A 16,181-nucleotide genomic window follows, 5' to 3' on the forward strand; every position below is an offset into this window, starting at 1 on the left:
TTAGAGTGTGCTGCCGAAAGTACAACATGAAGAGGAAAACTGGTTCTGACGTCAGAAAATGTGCTCACAGGGGATTGGGTGAAAGCAGCAGAGGTCGCTGCAGGGAACCGGATCATTACGGCTTGCACCCAATCCCTGCTCACAGTGCACGTGGAAGTGCGTAACATGCAGATGGAAAATGGAAATGAATAGGATGAGTTCTGATCTCCACCTATGGGCAATATTGAAGTTCTTTTGGGAATGCATGGTAAAGATGTGCCCTCTCCACAATTTTTCTCCTTACAAAATAAAACCTTTTTTGGCAGCGCTCCAAAAAACAAGATGCACCAACTCCGTGTATCAGCAGGAGCACTACAAGTGACCATTTCTGGTCATATCACTGGAAGTCTGGATGTCAGAGCCCAGTGTTTTTGTGAATCCGTTAACCCTGGACCAATCAAAGGTGTAGGTGCTGGTGTATGATGAAAGCAAGGAGGACGAAGAAAGTTCAGTTTCATATATTTATAAAAGGCAATAATTCCAGTAAGGAGTTAAATTACAATTATTAGTCACATTATCTATACTGACGTATTGCAATGAATGGTATAATAATAAGCAGGAACAGTCTTAAAGATGCAATGAAGAAATGTTCATACAACTGAGTTTAAACAGGCTTGTGAAGAATTGTCCAAATGAAACAATGACTGGTGCCAAACTGTAAGGAGTGTTAACTGGATATTGCAGACATAAATGAATAACTGTAGAGTTGTACTGAAGCTTAAAGGTTAAACTGGAAGGCTGTGAAGAATTGTCCTCGATTTCAGCAACAATGAAAATACAATGCTGAATAGAATACTTGTAAATTGTAAAGAAGCACTGTGAAACTGCAGCAGACGACAATGGTGAAGAATGAGTTAAACTGAGAGCTGATTAAACGAGCACCTGAGTTTGGTAGAATCTTCCAAAGGCTGTGTGATTGAAGCAGGCAGACAGGGTAACCTCTCACAAGACTGGAAATCCACTTGTTTGCCACGGGGAAGAGCGATTGACTGACAGCACAGCAGGGAGCTGGTGGATCTTTTGCAGTGAAGGCTGCAGGCAGACCTCTGGGAGCGGAGGCAATATCTGGACTACTGGAATCACACGGAAAACCAAGAAGAGAGCACAGAGCTTAGGGTACAGAGTAGCTACAACAAAGCACTGGCTCAGAATAACATAATCCCAGCCTGCATAAAGGCAGCACAAGTACAGGATTGGCTAACACTTACCGACAGGTGTTTCACAAGTGCTCTCAGGTGCTCATTTGGTCTCCAACATGGTCGCCCCCTATACTGCAGACACTCAGCGGTGCCTTTAGCCATTTGGTCCCTGCTGACCACGCCGCGTCCCCATACGGCCGCACAGCACCGCGAGCAACCGCGCCGGCAACGGACGGACCCCAGAATCCGCAGAGGTGAGTGAGCGGTTCGTGACACTGGACTGTTATTAAAGGCTGGTGCATGTAGAGGATGTCATATACAGAAGTCACTCATCTTGAAGTTTTCCCAGGAAAATTCTGCTATATTCTGGATTCATTTTTCCATCAATGATCTTTACTTAAAGAAATGTAAATTTATGGTGTACAGAAAGGAAAAAGGGTAAGCAGACCAAGAGGGAGAACAACAAGAGGGAAGGGGACACCACCAATGGTGTTAGAATATTAGAAGAGCAACAGTAAATCCAAACACAATATAAAGATACAGTAAAAGAGCCCAATCCTCAATCCTCAGGCCATTCTTTGAGACTAAAATAAATGACTAGCCTTTCAGGTATGGTGGAGCGGCCTTTGCCATCTGTGGAGAATTTGTGCCAGCTAAACCATTTCATAAGAAGCAAGGAGGTGGATATGGAGTTTATAAGTGCATCTTGCAGCAATCACTTTCTTATTTCACACCTCCCTTGCCCTCTTTCAAGAAAAGGTTTTTTTTGTATTTAAGATGGATTGAATTGAGGCCTTTCTTCACAAGGAGGTACAAGTTTAAAACATGTTTTCTTCATTTGGGAAATATATATTGATTCCTTACCACCTGATGCTATTAAGTCCCAAATTAGAACCTGCTTTCAGACCACACAATGTTTTGAAACCCAAATATTAATGCATAACACTGCCCCCCACCCCCCCCCCAGTACAACTGGGGTAGTTGCTAAATTACACTGTGTCCTCTCGAGGGGGTCCCTGTTTCGGACTTTGACTTTCATCTTTCCCCCTGACCTTTACCTGCTACACTTTGTCAGGTGACAGGCAGGGGTGTAGCGAGGGTGGCTCCGGTGGAGTGCGAGCTCCAGGCGCCGAAAAAGTTACCCCACATTCCCGCAGGACACTGTACTGGCAGCCACAGAGCAGGAGGAGAAGCAGAGGGGGTGCACACTGACTAGGAGACTAGGTAGAGAACAGGGCAGGCCAGAGGTGACAGCAGGAGACACTGACAGCCGGCACATGCTGGAGCTCTGCCCACCCTCTTTATAGTGCTGTGAGGCAGTAATGTTAAACATTACACCGTCCGTACCGCTATGCCCCTAAATTGTTGTTGCAAGCCTTCAGCACGCACTGACCCTATTTTAAACATAGGTGACACCCAAAGGAAACTTTCGCCCTGAGCTCCACATGGTCTAGAACCGACACTGACACCAATTTAGGATTTTTAAATATTGTTTCTTTTGAAATGTAACATGCCACCACATGTTGGCTAGGCCCCCAATTTAGTACATGGGAGAGGGGGGCGCCAAAACATACTCTTGCTCCGGGCACCATGGCACCTAGTTACACCTCTGGTGACAGGTTGCTGTTCTAGATGCCTTCTCCTAAGCTGACTGCTGCTTTATTTCCTTCCCTTATCCTTTCTTTATCCCCGCTCCCCTTTTTCTCTTTATTTTTTCTTGTGCATACTTTAAGTCTTTCCTAAAGTTCTCGCCTAAAGACTGCAACGAAAAATGGAAACTGAAAACTAGATGATGGCTCCTACCTTTTCTCTTTATACTGAATGGGCATGGAGACTTTTTTTTTTTGTCTTATTTCTCTTAATGATTACAGTGTGCCTCTTGTCATTCTGTATAGACTGCTGTAGGTGGCACACCTTGCTATGAACAATTTGATTGTAATACTTCGCTTTTTCTCCTCTTCCGGCCTCTGGTTATTACTGTGTTATTTGACCCTTGTTTGTATTGCACTTATTCGCTCAATAAATACAATTTTGAAAACAAAACAATGTATTCGGCCCCCCGCTGCAGTCCACAGATTGCCACACTGTTCATACACCACATAAACTTCACACAGGGCAAGCCGTGCACTTTGTCTTGAAGGCTTGTAGTTGTTATTTCAGTGCCCCCCCCCCCCCCTCGTTTAATACATCCTTCTTCTGCAATAGAATACTGTAGATGCCACACTAACTAATACAGGTTGAGTCTCCCTTATCCAAAATGCTTGGGACCAGAGGTATTTTGGATATGGGATTTTTCCGTATTTTGGAATAATTGCCTACCATAATGAGATATCATGGCAATGGGACCTAAATCTAAGCACAGAATGCATTTATGTTTCATATATACCATATACACACAGCCTGAAGGTAATTTTAGCCAATATTTTTTATAACTTTGTGCATTAAACAAAGTGTGTCTACATTCACACAATTCATTTATGTTTCATATACACCTTATACACACAGCCTGAAGGTCATTTAATACAATATTTTTAATAACTTTGTGTATTAAACAACGTTTGTGTACACTGAGCCATCAAAAAACAAAGGTTTCACTATCTCACTCTCACTCAAAAAAGTCCGTATTTCGGAATATTCCGTATTTCGGAATATTTGGATATGGGATACTCAACCTGTAATGCATTTCTTTGCCTTCCAACATAACATTATTGTAATTTGAAAGCAAGTGAGGATATTCATGAACCATCACGCAGGGCTGGATTTACTGCTATGAAGCTTAGGCACCTGCCTAGGGCCTGGCGGGGCCCACGGGATTTGTGGGCAATGGCCGGGCCTCCCCCTTCCTGAAATCCAGTCCGGGCCATCACAAAGGTATTTGTCCTTTTTAATGTTTTACAGAGGCTCCATAGCGTGGCTCAGGCCAGTAATATCACTAATACTGACGTGGGGCTCTGTTACTGTGCCTCTGCAAAACATAACCAAGAAAAAGAGCACTGCCTGACGTGTTACAGCACCGTGGCTGCACTCAAGACACTGCCCTCTTGGGGTTCGAACGAGCCAGGGTTGGAAGACCCATTCACACTGCTGGAATGCGGGGTCACTCTCTAGGTTTTTTTTTATCAGGGGCACCTTTCACACGAGCTGTGAACCAGCAGCAACCCAGGACAAAAACTTGGTGTGAAAGGGGTATCTGTGGTAGATGTGCTGTCTTTGGGTTTAGGAGCAGTATATTTTAACAAGGTACAGTATTTTAATGCCGGATTATTATGTTTATTCATGTGAGAAATTCTAAATTTCTCTGACGTCCTAGTGGATGCTGGGAACTCCGTCTGGACCATGGGGAATAGCGGCTCCGCAGGAGACTGGGCACAAAAGTAAAGCTTTAGGACTACCTGGTATGCACTGGCTCCTCCCCCTATGACCCTCCTCCAAGCCTCAGTTAGATTTTTGTGCCCGACCGAGCAGGGTGCAATCTAGGGGGCTCTCCTGAGCTTCTTAGAAAAAGTTAGTTTTAGGTTTCTTATTTTCAGTGAGACCTGCTGGCAACAGGCTCACTGCATCGAGGGACTAAGGGGAGAAGAAGCGAACCTGCCTGCTTGCAGCCAGCTTGGGCTTCTTAGGCTACTGGACACCATTAGCTCCAGAGGGACCGAACACAGGCCCAGCCTCGGAGTCCGGTCCCAGAGCCGCGCCGCCGGCCCCCTTACAGAGCCAGAAGCAAGAAGAGGTCCGGAAAATCGGCGGCAGAAGACATCAGTCTTCAACAAGGTAGCGCACAGCACTGCAGCTGTGCGCCATTGCTCCTCAGGCACACTTCACACTCCGGTCACTGAGGGTGCAGGGCGCTAGGGGGGGGCGCCCTGAGCAGCAATAAAAACACCTTGGCTGGCGAAAATACTTCACATATAACCCCCAGGGCTTTATGGATGTATTTTAACCCCTGCCAGAATACAGCAAAACGCGGGAGAAAAGTCTGCCGAGAAGGGGGCGGAGCCTATCTCCTCAGCACACTGGCGCCATTTTCCCTCACAGCTCCGCTGGAAGGACGTCTCCCTGACTCTCCCCTGCAGTCCTGCACTACAGAAAAGGGTAAAAAAGAGAGGGGGGGCACTAATTGGCGCAGTTTGATAATATCAGCAGCTATAAGGGGAAAACACATTATATAGTGGTATCCCTATATATATATATATATATATATATAGCGCTCTGGTGTGTGCTGGCATACTCTCCCTCTGTCTCCCCAAAGGGCTAGTGGGGTCCTGTCCTCTATCAGAGCATTCCCTGTGTGTGTGCTGTGTGTCGGTACGATTGTGTCGACATGTTTGAGGAGGAAAATGATGTGGAGGCGGAGCAATTGCCTGTAATAGAGATGTCACCCCCTAGGGAGTCGACACCTGAGTGGATGGGCTTATGGAAGGACTTACGTGACAGTGTCAGCTCTTTACAATAGACGGTTGATGACATGAGGCAGCCGGCTACTCAGCTTGTGCCTGTCCAGGCGTCTCAAAGGCCATCAGGGGCTCTAAAACGCCCGTTACCTCAGATGGCAGACACAGATGCCGACACGGATACTGACTCCAGTGTCGACGATGAAGAGACGAATGTGACTTCCAGTAGGGCCACACGTTACATGATTGAGGCAATGAAAAATGTTTTACATATTTCTGATAATACAAGTACCACTAAAAAGGGTATTACAGTATGTTTGGTGAGAAAAAACTGCCTGTAGTTTTTCCTGCATCTGAGGAATTAAATGAAGTGTGTGATGAAGCGTGGGTTTCCCCCGATAAAAAACTGATAATTCCTAAAAGGTTATTGGCATCATACCCTTTCCCGCCAGAGGATAGGGCACGTTGGGAAACACCCCCTAGGGTGGATAAAGCGCTCACACGCTTGTCTAAACAGGTGGCACTACCCTCTCCTGAGACGGCCGCCCTTAAGGAACCTGCTGACAGAAAGCAGGAGAATATCGTAAAATGTATATACACTCACACGGGAGTTATACTGCGACCAGCAATCGCCTCAGCCTGGATGTGCAGTGCTGGGGTGGCTTGGTCGGATTCCCTGACTGACAATATTGATACCCTAGACAGGGACAGTATATTACTGACTATAGAGCATTTGAAAGATGCATTTCTATATATGCGTGATGCACAGAGGGATATCTGCCGACTGGCATCAAGAGTCAGTGCGCTGTCCATTTCTGCCAGAAGAGGGTTATGGACGCGGCAGTGGTCAGGTGATGCGGATTCCAAAAGGCATATGGAAGTATTGCCTTATAAAGGGGAGGAGTTATTTGGGGTAGGTCTGTCAGACCTGGTAGCCACGGCAACTGCTGGGAAATCCACATTTTTACCCCAGGTAGCCTCTCAACATAAGAAGACGCCGTATTATCAGGCGCAATCCTTTCGGCCCCATAAGGGCAAGCGAGCAAAAGGCTCCTCATTTCTGCCCCGTGGCAGGGGGAGAGGAAAAAGGCTGCAGCAAACAGCCAGTTCCCAGGAACAGAAGCCCTCTCCCGCCTCTGCCAAGTCCTCAGCATGACGCTGGGGCTTTACAAGCGGACTCAGGCACGGTGGGGGCCCGTCTCAAGAATTTCAGCGCGCAGTGGGCTCACTCACAAGTGGACCCCTGGATCCTTCAGGTGGTATCTCAGGGGTACAAATTGGAATTCGAGACGTCTCCCCCTCGCCGTTTCCTAAAGTCTGCTTTACCGACGTCTCCCTCCGACAGGGAGGCGGTATTGGAAGCCATTCACAAGCTGTATTCCCAGCAGGTGATAATCAAGGTACCCCTCCTGCAACAGGGAAAGGGGTATTATTCCACGCTGTTTGTGGTACCGAAGCCGGACGGCTCGGTGAGACCTATTTTAAATCTAAAATCCTTGAACACTTACATACAGAGGTTCAAATTCAAGATGGAGTCACTCAGAGCGGTGATTGCGAACCTGGAAGAAGGGGATTATATGGTGTCTCTGGACATCAAGGATGCTTACCTCCATGTCCCAATTTACCCTTCTCACCAAGGGTACCTCAGGTTTGTGGTACAGAACTGTCACTATCCGTTTCAGACGCTGCCGTTTGGATTGTCCACGGCACCCCGGGTCTTTACCAAAGTAATGGCCGAAATGATGATACTCCTTCGAAGGAAGGGAGTTTTAGTTATCCCTTACTTGGACGATCTCCTGATAAGGGCAAGATCCAGGGAACAGTTGGAAGTCGGGGTAGCACTATCTCAGGTAGTGTTGCGGCAGCACGGTTGGATTCTCAATATTCCAAAATCGCAGCTGATCCCGACGACGCGTCTTCTATTCCTAGGGATGATCCTGGACACAATCCAGAAAAAGGTGTTTCTCCCGGAGGAGAAAGCCAGGGAGTTATCCGAGCTAGTCAGAAACCTCCTAAAACCAGGCCAAGTCTCAGTGCATCAATGCACAAGGGTCCTGGGAAAAATGGTGGCTTCCTACGAAGCAATCCCATTCGGCAGATTCCACGCAAGAACTTTCCAGTGGGACCTGCTGGACAAATGGTCCGGATCGCATCTTCAGATGCATCAGCGGATAACCCTGTCACCAAAGACAAGGGTGTCTCTCCTGTGGTGGTTACAGAGTGCTCATCTTCTAGAGGGCCGCAGATTCGGCATTCAGGACTGGGTCCTGGTGACCACGGTTGCCAGCCTGTGAGGCTGGGGAGCAGTCACACAGGGAAGGAATTTCCAGGGCTTGTGGTCAAGCCTGGAGACATCACTTCACATAAATATCCTGGAGCTAAGGGCCATTTACAATGCTCTAAACCTAGCAAGACCGCTGCTTCAAGGTCAGCCGGTGCTGATCCAGTCGGACAACATCACGGCAGTCGCCCACGTAAACAGACAGGGCGGCACAAGAAGCAGGAGGGCAATGGCAGAAGCTGCAAGGATTCTTCGCTGGGCGGAAAATCATGTGATAGCACTGTCAGCAGTGTTCATTCCGGGAGTGGACAACTGGGAAGCAGACTTCCTCAGCAGGCACGACATCCACCCGGGAGAGTGGGGACTCCACCCAGAAGTCTTCCACATGATTGTGAACCGTTGGGAAAAACCAAAGGTGGACATGATGGCGTCCCGCCTCAACAAAAAACTGGACAGGTATTGCGCCAGGTCAAGAGACCCTCAAGCAATAGCTGTGGACGCTCTGGTAACACCGTGGGTGTACCAGTCGGTGTATGTGTTCCCTCCTCTGCCTCTCATACCCAAGGTACTGAGAATTATAAGACGGAGAGGAGTAAGAACTATACTCGTGGCTCCGGATTGGCCAAGAAGGACTTGGTACCCGGAACTTCAAGAGATGCTCACAGAGGACCCGTGGCCTCTACCTCTAAGAAGGGACCTGCTCCAGCAAGGACCCTGTCTGTTCCAAAAACAAAAAATGGATTGAAACAATAACTTGCGCCCTAGCTTCAGCTCGGCAGATCCCCAAAAGAGGAGCACCACTCCTCTATGAATACAATATACACGACAAAAGAGGTGATCTCCCAGCGACGCTATGTATGACTTCCTGATCCGTATATGTTCCTATTCCTCAGAGAGAAAACACAATACACAATATGTCCATTAGCATATGGTTGTACTTTGATGGACTTCTAAAGTCACTCCTCTTAGTGACTGACCTGGGTTAAATGAGATGCATTCACGTAACAGTTTCTTTAATACTGCATGCACTTGACCTTCATCAGCTTATCTACACCAGGCTTACCTTTCTTATAAGCCCTATGTGCGTTGAAAGGTATCTTTTCCGGTCTTTATATCCACATCTTTGTTGTCTCCACTCAAAAGGATCCCAAATGACAGCGAATAGTAAAAAGTGTATTTATTAAAAAATATTTGTACCCACCAACTTTGTGGGACGTAAAAAGACTCGTACAATACAACACAAAACAGTTTTACACGGTACCCTCTCTCTAAGACCAAAAAACCACTTCCAATAATACCGGTAGGATGGATATGGGTAGATGTTCTCAATTTTTGGCAATTTGGCAATAAAGAAAAAATTACCCACAAAGTACCGCCAACCACCGTGGAAGGGTCAGGTCCAGGGTTCCCTTATAGAATGCCAACGCGTTTCGGATTCAATCCTTCCTCAGGGCATATATTGGAAGTGGTCTCCTCGCCCTTTTATCCCTGACTGACCATGCCACTTATCGGCCCTGGCCAATCGGGTTCCACTATTCTCAATAATATAATAAAAAACATGATCTTCTTTCACATTTGCCATATAGTTATAATACATGACTGTATAGTCCTATTCAGCTGTCAATTTATATAAATAATTACCAAATAACATAAAAAAACATTAATTTCATTAAATTGGTATTAATGAAAGTCCGGAATGGACTACAGGAATAGTTCATTCCAGATAATGTCCATTGTAAATCCCGAGTGTCCATGTCCACAAAGTCCCGGTTAGCAGATGGTCATATGACCCCGCGCATTGTCGTCAACCGGATGTCCGTATTCGTGATGTAGATAGGTCTCCTTGGAGACCGTTTGTTGATCTTCCGATTCGTCCGCGGCCCGTCCTAACCGGATGTTGTTATCACCTGATGCATCTTACTTCCGGTTGTTGGACCGCAAACGCGGAAGTTCATACTTGTCATGTTGAACCGCATATCGGAAACGTTACGTGTCCATACAGGAAAAAAACAAAGACGTATATCAGTACATTTATATTCAATCATAATGCTCATTTCTAGTCACTCCACCTTTTTACACTTATCCAATGATCTTAAAATACCAATAAGTTTGTCTCTAACCCGTAATTATCTTTTATCATTAATACACAGATTTTTTTATAAGTTATATGCAATTTGCATCCTTAAAAATTTTTTTTATATAACATGATTTATAATGGGTGCAATCCGATCATTCTCATGCATATATTTAATAGTTTAAAAAACAGGGGGGAATTTATAAAAACCACTTGGTTTCGAAATCTAAGTTTAAACCTTTAGGATGGAGTGTTTTTAATTCATAAATTTTTCTCATTTCCGCCCTTGCCAACCTATCTTCATCATCATTCTTTCGCCAATTAGATTGAATACTTAAAATGGCACAGAAACTCACCAGATGGTTAATATTACACTCATGTTTATTTTTAAAATGTTGAGACACGCTGTGAGTTTCAAGGCCTTTCTTAATATTTCGGACGTGTTCTGCCATCCTTACCTTAAGTGCCCTTGTTGTGCGTCCCACATACTGTGTACCGCATCGGCACTCTAGCAAATATACACAGTTTTTAGTAGAACACGTAAGAAACTGTCTAATTGGGTACACCACATTTGTTTGTATGGACTTATATTCCGTTATTTTGCTTCCATTCCCCTTACAATGACGGCACATGATGCACATGCCGCATCTGAAAAAACCTTTTGATTTTATCCTGGTCTGCATTTTTGGGGCCATCACCACACTATTCACCACATTTTCTTTTAGATTTTTTGCTTTTCTATATATGAAGCTCGGCCGGTCTGATATATGTTCCCTTAGTAAAGGATCTCTATTTAGGATATCCCAATGTCGTCTGACAATCTTTTCAATCTGACCATATTGGCTATTGAAATCAGTGACAAAAGATATTCCCCTCGTGCCACGATTATCTTTCTGTTTATTTTTATTTACATTCAAACAGGCCTCCCTATCTAACTGTGTGCCTTGATCTCTAGCTTTGCTTATTATCACCTTATCATATCCTTTTTGTTGTAATTGATCCTGTAGGATATCAGCATGTTTGTCATATTCCCTAATGTCTGTACAGTTCCGCCGAATGCGGTGGAACTGACTTTTGGGGATACTCTGCAGCCAATTGTGGTGGTGGTTGCTGGTGTAATCAATAAAGGAATTACAATCGGTCTTTTTGGTGTAATTACTGGTCTTCAACATACCATCTTCTGCATAGACCCGTAAGTCAAGGAAATTTACCTCAATTTCACTTATTTCAAAGGTAAGTTTAATGTTGTATGGATTATTATTTAGGTGGGTGCAAAAAACCTCCAGACTATCATGATCACCGTTCCACATGAAAATGATGTCATCGATATAGCGATTCCAAGACACCAGACTGGCGCCCAGCTGGTGGCCATCCCACACCGCCTGCTCCTCCCAATATGCCATGAATAAATTGGCATAACTGGGCGCCGGTACAGCGATGGGCACCAGACTGGCGCCCAGTTATGCCAATTTATTCATGGCATATTGGGAGGAGCAGGCGGTGTGGGATGGCCACCAGCTGGGCGCCAGTCTGGTGTCTTGGAATCGCTATATCGATGACATCATTTTCATGTGGAACGGTGATCATGATAGTCTGGAGGTTTTTTGCACCCACCTAAATAATAATCCATACAACATTAAACTTACCTTTGAAATAAGTGAAATTGAGGTAAATTTCCTTGACTTACGGGTCTATGCAGAAGATGGTATGTTGAAGACCAGTAATTACACCAAAAAGACCGATTGTAATTCCTTTATTGATTACACCAGCAACCACCACCACAATTGGCTGCAGAGTATCCCCAAAAGTCAGTTCCACCGCATTCGGCGGAACTGTACAGACATTAGGGAATATGACAAACATGCTGATATCCTACAGGATCAATTACAACAAAAAGGATATGATAAGGTGATAATAAGCAAAGCTAGAGATCAAGGCACACAGTTAGATAGGGAGGCCTGTTTGAATGTAAATAAAAATAAACAGAAAGATAATCGTGGCACGAGGGGAATATCTTTTGTCACTGATTTCAATAGCCAATATGGTCAGATTGAAAAGATTGTCAGACGACATTGGGATATCCTAAATAGAGATCCTTTACTAAGGGAACATATATCAGACCGGCCGAGCTTCATATATAGAAAAGCAAAAAATCTAAAAGAAAATGTGGTGAATAGTGTGGTGATGGCCCCAAAAATGCAGACCAGGATAAAATCAAAAGGTTTTTTCAGATGCGGCATGTGCATCATGTGCCGTCATTGTAAGGGGAATGGAAGCAAAATAACGGAATATAAGTCCATACAAACAAATGTGGTGTACCCAATTAGACAGTTTCTTACGTGTTCTACTAAAAACTGTGTATATTTGCTAGAGTGCCGATGCGGTACACAGTATGTGGGACGCACAACAAGGGCACTTAAGGTAAGGATGGCAGAACACGTCCGAAATATTAAGAAAGGCCTTGAAACTCACAGCGTGTCTCAACATTTTAAAAATAAACATGAGTGTAATATTAACCATCTGGTGAGTTTCTGTGCCATTTTAAGTATTCAATCTAATTGGCGAAAGAATGATGATGAAGATAGGTTGGCAAGGGCGGAAATGAGAAAAATTTATGAATTAAAAACACTCCATCCTAAAGGTTTAAACTTAGATTTCGAAACCAAGTGGTTTTTATAAATTCCCCCCTGTTTTTTAAACTATTAAATATATGCATGAGAATGATCGGATTGCACCCATTATAAATCATGTTATATAAAAAAAATTTTTAAGGATGCAAATTGCATATAACTTATAAAAAAATCTGTGTATTAATGATAAAAGATAATTACGGGTTAGAGACAAACTTATTGGTATTTTAAGATCATTGGATAAGTGTAAAAAGGTGGAGTGACTAGAAATGAGCATTATGATTGAATATAAATGTACTGATATACGTCTTTGTTTTTTTCCTGTATGGACACGTAACGTTTCCGATATGCGGTTCAACATGACAAGTATGAACTTCCGCGTTTGCGGTCCAACAACCGGAAGTAAGATGCATCAGGTGATAACAACATCCGGTTAGGACGGGCCGCGGACGAATCGGAAGATCAACAAACGGTCTCCAAGGAGACCTATCTACATCACGAATACGGACATCCGGTTGACGACAATGCGCGGGGTCATATGACCATCTGCTAACCGGGACTTTGTGGACATGGACACTCGGGATTTACAATGGACATTATCTGGAATGAACTATTCCTGTAGTCCATTCCGGACTTTCATTAATACCAATTTAATGAAATTAATGTTTTTTTATGTTATTTGGTAATTATTTATATAAATTGACAGCTGAATAGGACTATACAGTCATGTATTATAACTATATGGCAAATGTGAAAGAAGATCATGTTTTTTATTATATTATTGAGAATAGTGGAACCCGATTGGCCAGGGCCGATAAGTGGCATGGTCAGTCAGGGATAAAAGGGCGAGGAGACCACTTCCAATATATGCCCTGAGGAAGGATTGAATCCGAAACGCGTTGGCATTCTATAAGGGAACCCTGGACCTGACCCTTCCACGGTGGTTGGCGGTACTTTGTGGGTAATTTTTTCTTTATTGCCAAATTGCCAAAAATTGAGAACATCTACCCATATCCATCCTACCGGTATTATTGGAAGTGGTTTTTTGGTCTTAGAGAGAGGGTACCGTGTAAAACTGTTTTGTGTTGTATTGTACGAGTCTTTTTACGTCCCACAAAGTTGGTGGGTACAAATATTTTTTAATAAATACACTTTTTACTATTCGCTGTCATTTGGGATCCTTTTGAGTGGAGACAACAAAGATGTGGATATAAAGACCGGAAAAGATACCTTTCAACGCACATAGGGCTTATAAGAAAGGTAAGCCTGGTGTAGATAAGCTGATGAAGGTCAAGTGCATGCAGTATTAAAGGAACTGTTACGTGAATGCATCTCATTTAACCCAGGTCAGTCACTAAGAGGAGTGACTTTAGAAGTCCATCAAAGTACAACCATATGCTAATGGACATATTGTGTATTGTGTTTCCTGTCTGTTCCAAGACTTACCGCGGCTGCGTTTGACGGCATGGCGGTTGAACGCCGGATCCTGAAGGAAAAAGGCATTCCAGATGAAGTCATCCCTACTTTGATTAAAGCCAGAAAGGATGTAACCGCAAAGCATTATCATCGCATTTGGCGTAAATATGTTGCGTGGTGCGAGGCCAGGAAGGCCCCTACAGAGGAATTTCAACTGGGTCGATTCCTGCATTTCCTGCAAACAGGAGTGTCTATGGGCCTAAAATTGGGGTCCATTAAGGTTCAAATTTCGGCCCTGTCGATTTTCTTCCAGAAAGAACTGGCTTCAGTTCCTGAAGTTCAGACGTTTGTCAAGGGGGTACTGCATATACAGCCTCCTTTTGTGCCTCCAGTGGATCCTTGGGATCTCAATGTAGTTTTGGGGTTCCTAAAATCACATTGGTTTGAACCACTCACCACTGTGGACTTAAAATATCTCACATGGAAAGTGGTAATGCTGTTGGCCTTGGCTTCGGCCAGGCGTGTGTCAGAATTGGCGGCTTTATCCTATAAAAGCCCTTACCTGATTTTTCATACGGACAGGGCAGAATTGAGGACTCGTCCTCAATTTCTCCCTAAGGTGGTTTCAGCGTTTCACCTGAACCAGCCTATTGTGGTACCTGCGGCTACTAGGGACTTGGAGGACTCCAAGTTGCTGGACGTAGTCAGGGCCCTGAAAATATATGTTTCCAGGACGGCTGGAGTCAGAAAATCTGACTCGCTGTTTATCCTGTATGCACCCAACAAGCTGGGTGCTCCTGCTTCTAAGCAGACTATTGCTCGTTGGATTTGTAGTACAATTCAGCTTGCACATTCTGTGGCCGGCCTGCCACAGCCAAAATCTGTAAAAGCCCATTCCACAAGGAAGGTGGGCTCATCTTGGGCGGCTGCCCGAGGGGTCTCGGCTTTACAACTTTGCCGAGCAGCTACTTGGTCAGGGGCAAACACGTTTGCTAAATTCTACAAATTTGATACCCTGGCTGAGGAGGACCTGGAGTTCTCTCATTCGGTGCTGCAGAGTCATCCGCACTCTCCCGCCCGTTTGGGAGCTTTGGTATAATCCCCATGGTCCTTACGGAGTTCCCAGCATCCACTAGGACGTCAGAGAAAATAAGAATTTACTTACCGATAATTCTATTTCTCGTAGTCCGTAGTGGATGCTGGGCGCCCATCCCAAGTGCGGATTGTCTGCAATACTTGTACATAGTTATTGTTAACTAAATCGGGTTATTGTTGTTGTGAGCCATCTATTCAGAGGCTCCTCTATTATCATGCTGTTAACTGGGTTCATATCACAAGTTGTACGGTGTGATTGGTGTGGCTGGTATGAGTCTTACCCGGGATTCATGAATCCTTCCTTATTGTGTACGCTCGTCCGGGCACAGTATCCTAACTGAGGCTTGGAGGAGGGTCATAGGGGGAGGAGCCAGTGCACACCAGCTAGTCCTAAAGCTTTACTTTTGTGCCCAGTCTCCTGCGGAGCCGCTATTCCCCATGGTCCTTACGGAGTTCCCAGCATCCACTACGGACTACGAGAAATAGAATTATCGGTAAGTAAATTCTTATTTATACTGTAATATCAAGTTCATTTTTTATTGGGATATTGCTGTGTGGTATATTTATGTATTGGGGACAGTGTGTGGCATAGTTGTATTGGAAACACTAATGTGTGGCATTTTGTATATAGGGGACACTGATGTGTGGCATATTGTGTATTGGGGCACTGATGTGCATATTGTGTATAGGGGACATTGATGTGTGGCATATTGTGTATAGGGGACACTGATGTGTGGCATATTGTGTATAGGGGACACTGATGTGTGGCATATTGTGTATTGGGGCACTGATGTGCACATTGTGTATAGGGGAAATTAATGTATGGCATATTGTGTATTGGGGACACTGATGTGTGGCATATTGTGAATTGGGGACACTGATGTGCTTATTGTGTATAGGGGACACTGATGTGTGGTGTATTGTGGGGGCACTGATGTGCATTTTGTGTTTAGGGGATACTGATGTGTGGCATATAGTGTATTGGGGCACTGATGTGTGGTATATTGGGGGCACTAATGTGTGGCATATTGTGTATAAGGGACACTGATGTGTGCATATTGTGTATAGGGGACACTGATATGTGGCATATAGGGGCACTGATGTGTGGCATATATTGTG

At 44.6% G+C, this 16,181-nt stretch overlaps 1 protein-coding gene across 1 annotated transcript in view; it reads left to right on the forward strand.

Moving 5' to 3' along the window:
• AFAP1L1 (actin filament associated protein 1 like 1) overlaps positions 1 to 16,181 on the forward strand; it is a 160,225-nt gene that overhangs the window by 65,276 nt on the left and 78,768 nt on the right. The window lies entirely within an intron of this gene.

Source organism: Pseudophryne corroboree, chromosome 6 (assembly GCF_028390025.1).
Source record: "Pseudophryne corroboree isolate aPseCor3 chromosome 6, aPseCor3.hap2, whole genome shotgun sequence".
Lineage (NCBI taxonomy): Eukaryota > Metazoa > Chordata > Amphibia > Anura > Myobatrachidae > Pseudophryne > Pseudophryne corroboree.